The sequence below is a fragment of the Arvicola amphibius genome, chromosome 3, assembly GCF_903992535.2.
Source record: "Arvicola amphibius chromosome 3, mArvAmp1.2, whole genome shotgun sequence".
Classification (NCBI taxonomy): Eukaryota; Metazoa; Chordata; class Mammalia; order Rodentia; family Cricetidae; genus Arvicola; species Arvicola amphibius.
The window spans coordinates 123,694,556-123,710,255 of record NC_052049.1 but is presented as its reverse complement, the minus strand read 5'-3'; the positions used below and the strand labels follow the sequence as shown (position 1 = coordinate 123,710,255).

Below are 15,700 nucleotides of genomic sequence, written 5' to 3'. Positions count from 1 at the left end.
ACTCTTTAAAAAAGAATTTAGGAAATGCTTTTGTCAGGAAGGGAAAACCTACTTAGGATGTGAACAAGCAGCCAGTTATCACCTTAAATTTTACCTCCATTCACAGATGTTAGATGAGGTAAGCTCAGTATAATATCCAAAGGTTTAGGTCTGTCAATGCAGTTTTCAGAGCCCTGGGACCAGAAGTTTCCTGGTGAGGTTTCTGAGCCCCTGAGGTATTGGCACTGCAAGTTTACAACACAGGAGATTTCCTAGAGCCAACTTGCTTTTATTCTCTGTGGCTCTAATTGCTCTCCGTAAGCTCCACACCTCTGCTCCCTTTCTTCCTTTCCTTCCTCTGCATTCTGAAGCCTTAATTTAGGCACAAGAGCATCTTCTTCATGAAATCTCAAATCTGTTTTCCCAATCCCAGCTTTAAGAATGCTTTTTTGTGACCCCAGACATCACATCTCATAAGCCTGATTATACTAAATTATAGTTATTTATTTATGTTTTCCCACTAGTCCTAAAATCCATGAAGACAAGTAGCTTATTACTATGTCCAATATCCTAACAGAGGAGAGTAGATTTGGTATAACATTGAATGAATATATGAGTAAATAAATCAATACCTACTGATTATTGGTCACAAGCTAAAATTCATAAGGTAACTATGAAGTCTTATATACAGATCTTATATACAGACATACTAGCAAAAATTAGAGAGAGCAATATGGAAAAGCTAGCAGAGATGCAGGCTAGCATCACCATAGACGATAACACCAGCTATTTACAGTGAGGCAACGTGTATGAATCAAAGGCTCATTGTGCATGGTTTTATTTACAAAACAAGTCACTAAAATATAGGTAAGACATTGTAGTAAAAAAAAGGCAAAAAGACATCATTTATATTGCCTCATTTAATTTTCAGAATGCTCTTAAAAGGTCACTGTCATTGGGTCCCTGAGAATCTGACTTTAAGGATACATAGATCAAAATCGCAGAGTCAAGAGTCAAATCAGGGACCACCTATACAATATAACTGACTGACAGTTTTCAGCAGTGTCAGTATCATGAAAGGCAGGGTAAAAGTGAGAACTGTCACTGTACAGGGAGACTAAGGAAGATAAGCCACTAAGTGTAATATGATACCCTGAAGAGGAAGAGAGATAAATGGGAAACAGATTTAAATAAACTTCGTAAAACAGTTCATTTATGACTCAGTCATAACTTCTTCCTTTCAGAAGTTGTACTGTGGTTTTGTTGACAGCAGGGAACACTGGGTTAACTGGGTCTACTATTTTTTTTTTTTTTTTTTTTTTTTTTTTGGTTTATCGAGACAGGTCTACTATTTTTATAATGGATTTGTTGATCTAAAATTATTTTAAAGAATGATGAAAATACTAAGTCAATCTTTTCCCTCAGTTGTACACTATAATTGTTTGGAAGAATTTATTCTGTCAATAAAATGGAAGAGGAAACATTGCTTTAAGTAAAACACGGAACTGAATAGAATGGCTTTAAATGTGAAAGCAGGAACAACATTTTACAGTAAAAGAAAATATATCTTGATTCTTCATGCTTTTAATGGGGAAAAGACTTTGTTAATAGAAATGGTATGAGACAGTGAAACAAGGCTATGATCCCAGCCTTCTAGGAAATCCCTGCACAGGGAGTAAGATAGGTTATGTCTTAGCTTGGGCAGCCATGAGAAAAATACTACAGATGTGTAGCTCTTTTACACTGGGGAATTTTTTATTCATAGTTCTAAAAAACTAGAAGTCCACAGTCAAGGTACTAACACAGTCAGGCTCTTCTGCAGACCCTCTCTGTGCTCAGAGGCTTGACGTGGCAGAGAATGGCCCCTTAGCTGCCTCCTGGGAGGGGCTGGTCCATTCCTGAGGGCTCTACCTGCAGACACTAATGACTTCACAAACAATTCACCTGCATATATCAGGCGGGGAGATCACAAACTTTGATTTATCATATAGAAATGCTGAGATGACATCCTTTGCGGAGAGCTGTGGAACTGTGGAGGAAGACATTCGGTAATTCTACCTGATCCATCACAAAGGACATGAACTGGCTCTTAGCCCCTCATAATTGCTCGCATTTGTTCAGTGCCAGCTATCAGTCGAGGTCTTGTTAGATGGCTTATTTCACTCTTGATTGAAAGCCCTAGTTTCTTTTAATATTCCTTTGTTTGTTTATTTTTTTGTATCTCTCAGAAACACTTTTAATTTGGCAGTAATAGATTTTGTCACATCGTGTATTTATTCTGTTCTGTTAATTTTCCTCAGTTTGGATCCAGAGACACTGGTTTTGTCAAACACATTTTAGTCCTTCTTCCTTATCCTGATTGTCTCTGTTCCTTTTAGGCTTGTGATCTTATAGCTGTCAGTTGTCCAGTGCTATGACTGGCTTTGTAGCAATGAGGCGAGAAAGGTGTATTTCCTAGTTTGGGATGGATGCTGTTGGTGACTTTTATGTTTCTGGTAACGATTTGAAAATTTGAGTACACTTCTATCTTTCTTGGTGAATGGTTTTCATGTACATATAACTGAAATATAAACTACTAACTTGATAATACCCCTTAAATAAGAGATAAAGAGTAGTCACCAACACATTGTTTAGAAGTGATAGAAAAATGGAGAAAAGAAGCTAATTGTGACCTAGTAGAATTTACAGGGTCCTTCAGCCTTCCCGGTTCCTGATAGATCCAAATGCTTTAAGACATTTCTTTCCCCTTCTAGCTGCTTGAAACTTGCTCTAGCACTCAGGCACTTCACTTCAGTCACCCTTAGTACTGCTCAGGTGACTCCGGTACAGGGCTTTATACAAGTCCTTATTCTAGAAGCCCGCAGTCTAGAAGAGAGGAAATGACAAGATTTCAGAGACTCTCTGTGAGCAGTTCTGTAACCAGAGACAGCAGTCCATGAGACCTAGATGAGTGCCTAGCACATCATAGTTCTTCTAGAGATGATGGATGGAAGAGCTATTGTGCCCTGGGGCATTTGGAAAAGGTGGATTTGACTATGCCTGGAATTTGAATGAAGTTTCTAAGGTTCTGGGTTTTTTATTTAAAAAATATAAATCAATATTTGTAACACTATAAAAGTACGTACTTCTTACAATGTTAATGCAAAGTTGTAATTTTAGGATATGCTCTGTGGGAATTTATTTGGAGCTCTACAAAAAACAGTTCATTAAAATAATTTTTTCCTAAGAATAGAAGCCAACCCTGGTATAGTATCTCTGTTGAAGCATGAAAGGTTTAAATCACATTAAAATGGATTGCTTTCTTCATTAAGTAATTAAGTATCTTCTCTTAATTGTAGTTGATTCCAGAACATGGAATTTTATATGTCTCCTTAAGGAATCTAGACAAACACATTGGAAGGTAATAAAAAAAGACCAGTGAAAAAAGCAAGATGGCAGAGTAGGAAGCCTGAGATCTCACCCCAACAGAGACACTGCCTTAATATATTGGCCAGTTTACCTCTTTGGGAAATCCAGAAACCACTTAGGAAATTGCAGTACACCATACAGCCTGACCAAAAAGTCACAGTGAAGCAGATAAGAGGAGCTCTTTCACTTTACCCATGATTATAGTTTGTCAGGCCACCCCACCTCAGTGCCAGGGAAGAGCCGTTTGCCTTACCACTTTTCCAAAACAGAGTTAGAGACATAGAGACAGCACTGCTAGCAAGCTGATTTCTGTCTTTCCATACCCAAGTGTTTGGAAAGAACCAGTATGGCCTGCTGGGAGTGAGTACTGAATCCAAAGAGCAGGGGAGACAACTCACTGTAGCACCAAAGAATCCTGATACCTCAGAGTCTGTGAGCAGGGGAAGACACTCAACTCTAGCTATTCTGACAGTCTTAAAAAGAAGAGTGGAGCCAGTGGGTCTCTGTTCCACCTTTCAGTGAATTTCTTGAAGGACTTTGTTTGTCTCACTTCTCGTGGGGCTCTCAGTGGAAGCAAGCCTACTTTGGATGTTGTTGAGAAGCAGAGAGAGCAAGGAAACTTAGTACATTTCAACCAAAGAATGTTCAGAGATGATAACTTCCTGATTTAAAAAGCCTCTCCCTTTACCTAGACAGGGTATCCACGTGACTCAGAGAACGTTATGTCCTCCAAAGAGATGACGGGACCCACAATCTCTGTGTCAGTTTATTCTTGAGAGTCTTTCCAGTTGGAAGCTAGTCTAGAAGAGGAGGCAATTTATCAAGCTCACAAAACTCATCGAAAGTTACAAAAATGGCCTGGTAGTGGTGACATACACCTTTAATCCCAGCACTCAAAGAGGCAGAGGCAGGTGAATTTCTATGAGTTTGAGGCTAGCCTGGTCTACAAGAGTGTTGACGGAGGTTTTTGTCCTGCCCAGTCCCACAACCATTTAGTCCCAAAGAAAACACAGAGAGGCCTACAGCCTCACGGTAAAATATAAAATAATACAAATGGGTTAATTGAAAAGATAAGAGTGAGCTAGAAATATGCATAAGCTAATAGGCCAAGCCGTGATTTAATTAATACAGTTTTGTGTGATTATTTCGAGTCTGGGCAGCCAGGAACAAACAAGTAGTCTCCAACAACATAAGAGCTAGTTCCAGGACAGCTAGGGCTATTACACAAAGAAACCCTGTCTTGAAAAACAAACAAAAAAAAGTTACAAAAATGCACAAAGAAACAGAAATATGAAGCCAGGCTGCGGTGGTGCATGCCTGTAGTCCCAGTGCTTGGGAGGCAGAGGCAGACGGATCTCTGTATGTTCGAGACCAGTCTGGTCTATAAGAACTAGTTCCAGGACAAGCTCCAAAGCTACAGAGATACCCTGTCTTGAAAAACCAAAGAAAGAAAAGAAACGAGAAGAAACATAAATATGGCCTAAGTAAAGAAACAACTAAATCTATTGAGGAGTCCTAAGGAAGCAGAAGTATGTGGACTGAAAAGAATAACCAGCTGTCAGAAAGATGCTTTATAGATTCAGAAGACACTGCACGGGAAAATGAAAATATTAACAAAGATAGAACATATATTTAAAAGAAACAAGATATTTGGAAGTGAAGAATATAATAAATGCATAGATAATTTTGCTGTAGTGATTCCAGATTCCAAGCTCCATCAAGCAAAGAGCTAAAAATTTAAACCAGGAGCTTAAATAGACATTTCCTCAAAAAATGTATAATAAAAGACAAAAGATATGTGAAAAGATGATCTAAATCACTAATCCTCAAGGAAATGCACATCAAAAACACAACAATGTAAACTTCACACTGTTAAGATGGCCATAATCGCTATCTAACTCAGAAAATAGCAGTTACTGGTAAGGACATGGCTAAACTGGAAGCCTTATGCACCACTGGAAAACAAGGTGGTACAGCCGCTGTGGAAAACAGTACAAATGCTCCTAATAAGATGACAAAATGGAACTGCCATATGATCACAGCTTTTGAGCATTTTTCTAAAAGAATTAAAATTTGGATCTTGAATAAATACTTACCTTGTCATGTTCACTACGTATTCACAAGGCCAAGAGGTAGGAATAACCCACATGCCCATCAGTAGATGAGTAGATTTTAAAGTGATATATGCAAAGAAAAGAACATTACTTGTAGATGGAATGGCGGAGGGCCGCTTCCCACCACCCAGCTAGCTTTACCTAAAATAATTACACAGAAATTGTATTCATTTAAACACTGCCTGGCCCATTAGTTTCAGCCTCTTATTGGCTAATTCTCACATCTTGCTTAATCTGTTTCTACATTAATGTGTGTAGCACCATGAGGTGGTAGCTTACCAGGAGAGATCTTAACCTGCGTCTGTCTTGGAGAGGAGAGGCATGGTGGCTGCCTGAGGCATCTGCCTGACTCTGCTTTTCTTCTCCCACAATTCTGTTGTGTCTACTCTGCCTACCTAATTTTCTGTCCTATTAAAGGGCCAAGGCAGTTTCTTTATTAACCAATGAAAGTAACACATAGACAGATGACTCTCCTCCATCAATTACTAAGCCTTAAAAAGCTATAGCATGAATGAATATTGAAATTATGGCTAGTTATAAGTGAAATTAATACTTGTGGCCAAATACCTAATAATCAGGGAAGATTTATTTAGGCATATGGTTTGAAGGAATGCATTTTATCACAGTAAGGAAGAAGGCATGGGAGCAAGAAGCAAAGAATGTACAGGAAATAAGATCAGGACCCACCCTAAGTGTTCTGTAACTTTCTAAAACAGTTCTACTGGCTGATAACCACATGTTCAAACAAACCTTCATATTCAGAATATTTTACATTCAAATCATAACACAAACAAAATAAAATACTACATGATTCTAGCTATATAGGGTATCAAAATATTTAATCTTAGGGAAAAACAATGAGGTGTGTTTAAATAGAACATCAATCATGAATGAGGAAAATTTCTAGATATGTTTCATAACCATGCATATATAAATTAACAATATTATAATAGATACTTAGAGATTTGTAAGAGGACTAATGTATGAATGCATTTTATGTCATTCACCGGAACACTGATGGTGCTAATCAGTGCTGTGAACAGTTGACTGACAGACATTTGATGTTGAACTGAAACCGAGAGGTACAACAGTCAAATGAGCAGGTTGATGTAGAAAAAGGGGTCCCAGAGCTACCAACGTGCAGAGTTGTGACCTGAACCTTACTCCCCTAAGTGCTTGTCCAAGACTTCACTATGAACTCAGTTGTGTCCTTACTTTATTAAGTACACAAATAAAACATCAAAATGTTGTGACTTTGATTGTACGTTTAATATTGTCATTTTAGTAGGATATGGTAAAGAATCAATTAATTAAAAGTTATAATTTCTTGATGGTTAATTGTGTTTTTTTATCCATTAAAATTTTTTATTAGTCTTGTTTCTTATTCATCGTGATCTGTTCTTTTGAAATATTCAGAAAATATGCTGATAAATCTCAGGTATGTGTTTTATAGAGCTGAGGGGGTTGTTAATTGAAAAGTGATGTACAAACCTTAAATAATTGATATGATACTGTTGAACCAAAGAAGTCGTTGGGCTTTTTAGATGACAGGAAAGCCCTGAATTCAAACAAAGGAAACGTAAGTGCAGTCTTAGAATGGGGATTGTTTTTCACTTAACCATGTGCAGACCCACCCAGGTGCCTGTTTGATTTTCATTATAGCCACAAGGCCTGGAACTCTCTTGGTTGCCACATTGTTTTTTTTATCCTGAGCAACCAGAACATGGGCTCCATAGTTAATTACATGGGAGCAGAAATCTCATTGCTGAAGGGAACTGTACTGAACTGAACTCTGGCTAAACTGAACTCTTCCTGATGCCAGTTGCATCTTGTTTTATCCTTTTTTCACCCTGTACTACTTGCTTGGATTGTCCCATATATTTCCTTCTTCAAAAATAAAATAAGCTCGATTTATGTTCGCCAAGCTATGTGCCTTATAGGAGAGAATTGCAGAGCTAGAGAGAAAACTTTCATAGGGCAATAGTGTCAATAGGCTGATGGGAGATTGTGAAGTAGGATGCTCACCAGGGTTCCATAACCTGTTACTAGTGTAATCAGCGTAAAATTCATATTTAACATGCTGAAAAATATTATCATCCTTAATTTTTATATGCAAAGATATGCTTAAGAAATAAATGCAAGGGTTAGTAAGAAGGCACCATAGGAAAAGGTTCTTGATGTAAAGCCTGACAACCTGAATTCAGTCCCTGGCACCTATGTGGTGAAAGAAAAAAACCAACTCTTTCGAGTTGTCTCCTGACTTCCACATGCATGCTGTGGTATGAGTGGCCCTCCCTCTCACATACATACATGAACACACAATTGATTGTAACAAGTTTTATAAATTAACATGAAAATTAAATTTATGTATTCAATACTTTCATATTAGAAATATCTGTCACAAGATTCATTGCCAGCACTTGTACTAGACTTGTGTTGTAGCTCACTGGTAGTGAGACCCTAGGTTCAGTCACCATAGCACATACCCATACACAAAACTAGACAAGAAAGTGCTTCAGGAAAGAAGGGAGATCAATAAAAATGGAAATTCCATAGTACTTAAATGTTTTTGAAAATGACTTAAAGCAAGAATGTCAGCATTGTCATTTGTGCTGCGTGGGATAGTGTGCATATCATTTGACCAAAAGTAAACCTATGAAGTTAAACTTTCTACATTTTATTTATATGTGTATGGCTGCTTTGCCTGCATGTATGTTTGAGTGATACATACATGCACTGCCTGCAGAGTCCAAAAGAGGGCATTGAATCCCCTTGGACTGAAGTTAGAGATGGTTATGAGCCACTATGTGGGCTCTGGGAATTGAACCCAGGTCTTCTGGGAGAGCAGCCAGTGCTTAACATCTGAGCCATCTCTCCAGATCCATTTTTCTACGTTTTGCACAAAGTTGCACAGTATCAATTTAGAGTGTATAGTGAAAGTTAAGATTGTATATGGTAATACCTTTAGAGCAAACATGAGCAATATAACTCAGAACTCAATAGTTAAACTGAAACTGGCTTCTAAAACATACTCAAAATTTTAACAGAAAAAAGAACTAGAGAATAAAGCAGGAGAAAAACAAAGCAGTAATGAAACAATGGACCTAAAGTAATAATAATTATACAGTGAGTGTTTACCCTTGTTGTGAGGCAAAAACCATTGAAGCAGATGATACAAAGAAGGACACAGCTATTTCGTAAATAAGATATATTGAAATATAAAAAAATATAATTTAGACCCTGACATGGCTTTAATCCCAGCACTTGGGAGGCAGAGGCAAAGGCAGGTGCATCTCTATGGGTTTGAGACCAACCATATGCCAATATGATCAAGGCAGTTCTTCTGTTGAGGTTCCCTCTCCTCAGGTGATTCTAGAATGTGTCAAGTTGTTGATAAAAACTAACCAGAACACAGTCAGAAAAACAGGCTGTCCCAGTACCCAGATGGGAAATAGGTAATGTTGGGGTAGCTTGTGGTAGGATGTTGCTGGTCTGACTGTAGGGAGCCAACTACAGCTCGAAGTAAGAGGCTGTCAGTAGTATCAGGATAGTTCAGTTGGCCCCTAACTTGGTTAGAAGGCTTGGTAGCCCCTATCCAGAAGGAAAAACTAGGAAAGAAACCTGAAATAAAAACCAAGACCCTAAGATTAAGAGTTATACAGAGGCCCATGTGTATACATTGCACATGATGAGAAAACATAGACTAAGAGGAAGATCAGAATAGAACAGTGAAGACGGGTCTGAGTAAGTCAGGTGGGATGGAGCAGAGGGCAATACAGGTGAATCTGGTATGGAGGGTGGGTGGAAATGAGAAGAGTGAATCCAGGCAAACTTACACAGCCTCCCCAACACCTGTAATGACATAGCCTCAGTCTGCCCTCCTGAAGCTTCCAACCCAGCATCATGGTGCTCCTGTGGCAGGGCACAAAGCAATCGACCTTGTTTTTCTAGTAAGTGAAAGATAAATAGTAAGAGCAGACATTAAAGTGGTCACTCTCATAGCTGAAGTTCCTGTTTCTCTGTCCTTCCTGATCCTCTTGGGGTTTTATAAGATGTGAGGACTAACTGCATTCTTTGTGGTTGGCCTCTACTCTACCCCAGCTCATTCTCACCTGTGAAAGCACTTGTTTAGAGAGAAAGTCAGCAATGTTGGGTCTCATTAGCACCTCTAACTGCAGTGATTCAAACCACAGCCGTGCTCTAGCATTCCTACCCCCTGAAAGACAGCCTGCCTTCCCTTAAACCTTGGCAGTAGAGTTTAATAGATCCCTGTGTTTAAAACAAAAAAGCTTGTTTTGGGTTTGGAAGATCCTTAAAAATGTGCACTTACCTAGCTACATCCCAGTTATCTCACTTCTAGCTATTTATCCAAGAAAAGCTAAAACATTTCTCCACAAAGACTTGTTCAAGAATGATCTTAACAAATTTATCCATAAATAGCTAAATATGCTAAACAATATACTTATCTATCAACAAGTAAATTTATAAGCAGATTAGGGTATATCTGTGCACTTAGCAGTAAAAAGGAATGAAGTATTGATATACACAAACACATGAATAAATTATTCTGAATCTCTGAAAACATAGAGTCTAAAAAGCCAGATTCAAAGGCCTACCTATTAGAGAACTGATCTGTTCTGTTTCTTACTGATAACACATTTTTTTTCAGAAATGAAGAAATAGTAACTGCACAGACTCTCCCCCTTTCCAGGATTCATCAGTAGGGGCCACGTTAGATACTAGTGAAAGTGATATCAAACCCAGTCTCTGTCTTGTGAAGACAAATTAAGGAGAAGTGATCTGCTGTACCTGTGCACTAATGTGAATTCCTATCTTAACCATTAATAACAAGGCTCCTTCACCACTATCAGTGAAAGCCAGTGGAAAACCTGGACTTCTACCCTCATCTGGCAGTAATGAGATGGCACTTCTCACCCAACTCTCAGCAAAATGTCAGGGAGATACTTTCTAAAATACAATATTATTTTTTCTGAGACAGAGTTCCTCTGTAGCTTTTAAGCCTGTCCGGGAAATTGCTCTGTAGAGAAGTCTGGCCTCAAACTCACAGAGATCCGCCTGCCTCTGCCTCCCAAGTGCTGGGATTAAAGGCATGCGCCACCACCACCCCATCTCTAAAATACAAGATTTAAAGAGGACCCAGATATTATAACATAATATCTCAAATTTCCAAGGTACAATGAAAATAAGATCATTCAACATACCAAGAACTAGAAAAAAATTTCAACCAATTAAGACAATTAGTACATACTACATTTTTCACACAAAGATTCACACAAAAATACTTCATCACGCAATTAAATAATATGTATGAACAAGTGAAAATGGGTTTAGCAAAGAAATACAAAATTAAGAATAATTAAAAGGAAACACTACAACTAAAACAGTGAACAAAAACATTTAAAGTAATTGTATAGACTTACCAGTAGAATGTAAAGAATGAAAATATGAATTTGAAATCAGAATAATCTAATATTGTTCAATTTGAAGAGCAGAGAAAATATACCTTAAAAATGAACCATGTCTTAGGATCTGATAGGGCTGTAACAAAAGGTCTATCATTCATATCATCAGACACAAAAAGGAGAAAAAAGATAACACTGAAACATACTTCAAGAAATAGTAATAGGAGCCGGGTGGTAGTGGTGCACACCTTTAATCCCAGCACTCTGGAGGCAGAAGCAGGTAAATCTCTGTGAGTTCAAGGCCAGCCTGGCCTACAGTGTGAATTCCAGGGCAGGCTCCAGAGTTATACAGAGAATCTCTGTCTCAAAGACATACATATAAATATATATATATATATGTATGTATATGTGTAGATTCCATAAACTGAGCAAAACCATATCCAGAATAAACAGAGAATAAAGTGATGAATATAAGCCCTCACACATTAGTAATTATATTAAATGTGAGTGGTCTTGTAGTACAAATAATAAAAACCCAGAGACAGATACTGCAGTTCACCCTGAAGATCAGAAAGGCAAAACAGCCAGCCACTGGCTCTTATCTCTACCTCAGACCAAAATGGTAATCCTGCCTCCATGAATCCTCAAAATGAGACTGTGTGAGAGCTGTCTCCTCTTGTCTTAATTGCTCTCTAGTGCTTTGATTAAAAACTTGCACCACCACTGTCCAGCCTCTATGGCTAGCTAGTGTGGCTGCTAGAATTAAACGTGTGTGCAACCACTACCTGCCTGGACTGTATGGCTGACTAGTGTGGCTAACTTGCACTTGTTAAAACACAAATAAAATACCACTTCTATGATCTAACTTTTTGTCCCAAAATTATAACAACCAAAATATCTTTTAATAAGAAATGATTCAGCTTCAATACATCCATCACGTAGTACTTTATTCAGTAAGCATTAGGGAGCTACTCACATGCACAGCCTCTTTGCATCCTGTTGAATCAAAAAGCCAATCTCAAAAGGTCACATACTGAATTATTCCATTTATGAGAACAAAATTTTATTTACATAAAGATAAAAATAGGCTTTTCCATCTTCCTCCTCTTCATCTTCGCCTCTGCCTCTCTCCCCACTTTTCTGCTTCCCCCTGTCTCCCTCTCCCTCTCCCTCTCTCCTTTAATAAAGCTTTATGTCTAAAAAAAAAAAAAAAGATAAAAATAGGTTTGTTGCTAGATGAAAGTGAAAGGAAAGCATGTGTTACTCATTATGAAGTGGTGTGTTTATGGTGCTGAAATAATTCTGTATATTCATTGTGGCCATAGCTATACCAACTCCCAAATTTTATATTCTACTATATAAACTAACCATTGCAGAGAAGCAAGATGCAATGTAGCTCCAGAGTAAAGAACTGGCATAACATTTATGAGGCCCACAGTAATGCAAGATAAAATAATAAAGAGGTAAATTCATACAGGCTAAGCCAACTAGAACTCGTCTGTCTCCTTGTTCATTACCACACTGCTCTTTCAGTCTCTTACCTTGCTGTCCTTCATTGTTTTCAGAGTTGTCTTGAGGCTTGATTAGATGTGCTAGGTTAAAGAGGCCAGCATTTCATATAACATGCACATATATTTTCCTCATTGTTCCTCATTTCTTTTCTAACATTTACATCACAGCAAATGGAGTTTAGGGTTGTGCTCTTTTTACTATGACATTGTCCTTTTGCCATTCACTAGGCTGTTGTAGGTAGTCCTTTAGATGTCAGCTAGAAATTGAGCTATTTGAAAATACTTGTTTCTTTAAAAATGATCATGAGAGAAAATGCTTCCTGAGAAGTACCACATACCCTTCAAAAAGTAATGTAATTAAGATTCTGAATTCAAAACTACCAAGGTTCAAATTCCAACTCTATGGTTAAATAACATCTAAGTCTTAACAAATTACTTCTCTTTTCTAAAACATTTAAAATGACAATAGATGATAGTGTTACTTAGATTGTTGGTTCTTGGAAGATGTTTATTAAGCACTGATAGTCTACAAGGAAGCCTGATCTAGGTAGGAAGTGATGATCCATGGTGGAAATGCATATCTGTCCTAATCATCACAGAGCTTATATTTTCCAAGAAAAAGGACCATGCAATTAAACTTATGTGATATGTGCTATAGAGAAGAAATATAAGATCCTAGCAGAGCATAAACAGAGTCTGAGTCAATCAGGAGCATCACAAAGGCTTCTCTGAATAAGTGCTTTTCAAAAATAAATCCTGAAGGATGAGTATTAATGGAACAAAGCTTCAGAGGTTGAAACTGAGCTACGCAGTGGGAGCAACTCCTATGCGTCAAACAGTTGGGTGCATCAAAGAGGGGTATTGAGGCTCAATACTCGTGCACAAGTAGTGAACAAGGAAGGAGTCAATTGAGGCAAGTGGGATAGATGGGAAATAGAGCACACTGGACTCTGTAGACTAAGTTAAGGATTTTGGACTTTAATCCTAGATATAGTAAGATACTACTGAAAATGTTGTGACATAACTCACTTATACTGAAGTGTATTAGAAGATTCAAAGAGTACTCCAGTAGTCTGAGAGAAGGGAAATGGTCACTTTGCCTGTGAGAGTAAGTGCTTTGTGCCAAAGAAGGGGTTGAAAAATATCTAGCTTACCACCATGGTCTAAAAAAAAAAAATCAACACTACTAACTCTTAATTCTTAGTTTTAGTAATAGGTGAATTGGTTTAAGAAGACATACATATTGGAAATTGCTCCTACTTACAATAATATTAACAGTTGATGTTAATTAGGAACCACTCATTATTTTAAATAATGGTGTTTGTTTTGACTTATTAACAAATATTAGTAAGAGAAAAATTTTAGAATGTGTACTTGATACTAATTTTTAATTGGATATGGGATGGGGCTCAGTTTTCTGGATTTTGCACCTGGAAAGAAAGCAGTGCTGTTTTGGAAGCACTGTAGACAATTAAGAGCTGCAGAGACAGGAAAAATTAGTCTTCCTCCGAGATATGCCCCAAATTGGTTGCCTAGTTTCAAGTAATCAGCCCTAAAAAGATATACATACAAGCAACACTAAACAGTCTCAGCAATTATATTTATATTTTTATTCATTTCTGTAGATAAAGATGTGTAATGATAATTAAAGGAAATGAGACATGAATTTGAGAGATGGTAATGAGAAGGATTGGAGGAGGAGAGGGAAGCAGAAATGATTATATTGCATTTAAAAGTAGAATAAATTAGTTAAGTAAAGTATAACTTAAACAATGGAAGAGAACCTGATTGGTGCCAGAAGAGCCTTTTGTAGTTAAAGATTGTTCCTCTTTACAAGATCTTTAGTAACTGAGCAGAAAGGATATTATTTGCTGTAAAATGCTAAATAATTGATTTAGACATTTCTCATTTTCATGCTAGGAGATCAGGTGTTTCACAGTCACAGATATTCACCGGGTATAGTGGCACACAAATACTGCTCTCTTTTATTCTGCCTACCATATTAGCCCCAGTGACGCTTGTTTTACAAATGGCATAGGTCATATGTCTAAAAAATAATAAACATTGTTTTGGCCAAATATACTCCATTGTGGTTTTGGTAGCTGTATGGATTCAGAACGTTTAATCCTTGTGTTCATTGGATCCAGTTATGAGAGGTATAGAAGGCAGACATAGCAAATCTGTATACAACTGAGATAACAACCTTAGCAAAGGGAACCAAAATATGTAATAGTCACAGTGGAGTGGTTTAAGTTGAAACAGCCAACACTTAATACAAGAAGCAGGTTGTGAGAATAACTATTTTTTCTGTTGCACCAGTGGGAAAAGACTTAAGGCTAAGGGTGTCTTTATGTGGGGATTTTAAGATGCCTGTGAATTCAATGTGTCCAGAGTGTATTATGACTTTCTGGGGTGGAAACTGGACAAAAGCTAATGTTGTGTGATATATAGTTAAACAGTATTGAGAACAAGATAACTGCAGAATAGAATTGTCTGGATGATGAAGGGATTGAAAACTATTATGTAAGAAACATGGTGAAACCAAGGCAATTCTAAGGAGACCTGTTTTAAAATCTGCATAGTTCTCAAAGGAAACCTTGTTCTGGTGATCACAAATGAGGGGAGAAACCAACAACAGCCAAGTCATCAGGGCATTGTCTGAAGTGGGGTTGGCTATCTCCAGTAAGTAGCTGGTGAGCACTCTGTAGTTGGAATAGCAGACTGATGTGAACGAACCTGTAATATTTGGGAGGATAAGCTACAGGAACCATCATGGCTGAGACTTCCTTTCTCAGTTCTTAGAGTAGGGTTTAAGAACCTACACTTTGCAGCTATCAGAGTCCCGATTAGTTTCTAGATCCTTGGAGAAGTTTCTCCTTTGTACCTTGATTTCCCAAAATTAAAATTGAGAAGTTTTTATTTTATGTTTTTCTCTATACGTAAAATTATGTGAAATTCCAACAGATTTTAAGATCAAATAATGTTGAGAGGAAGAGATTGATTGTAAGAAGAATACACACACACGCACATGCGCACGCACACACACACACACACACACACACACACACATGATTCTACCAGAGAATTTTTAGACCTAATAAACACTTTAAAGGCACTGGATACAAAATCAGGCAATAGTCCCTGTCTGACTACAGTAAACATGTTGAGATCAAAATCAGGAAAACAACCTATGCACAGTAGCTTTAAAAAGACTTTGGAATAAACATAACCAGGGATGTCAAAGACCTATACTACAAACACTTTA

The 15,700-nt window shown here is 37.6% G+C and overlaps 1 protein-coding gene across 2 annotated transcripts in view; it reads left to right on the top strand.

Annotated features, from left to right (window-relative positions):
• The window catches only part of Scaper (S-phase cyclin A associated protein in the ER), a 378,485-nt gene that overhangs the window by 299,294 nt on the left and 63,491 nt on the right, over positions 1–15,700 (top strand). The window lies entirely within an intron of this gene.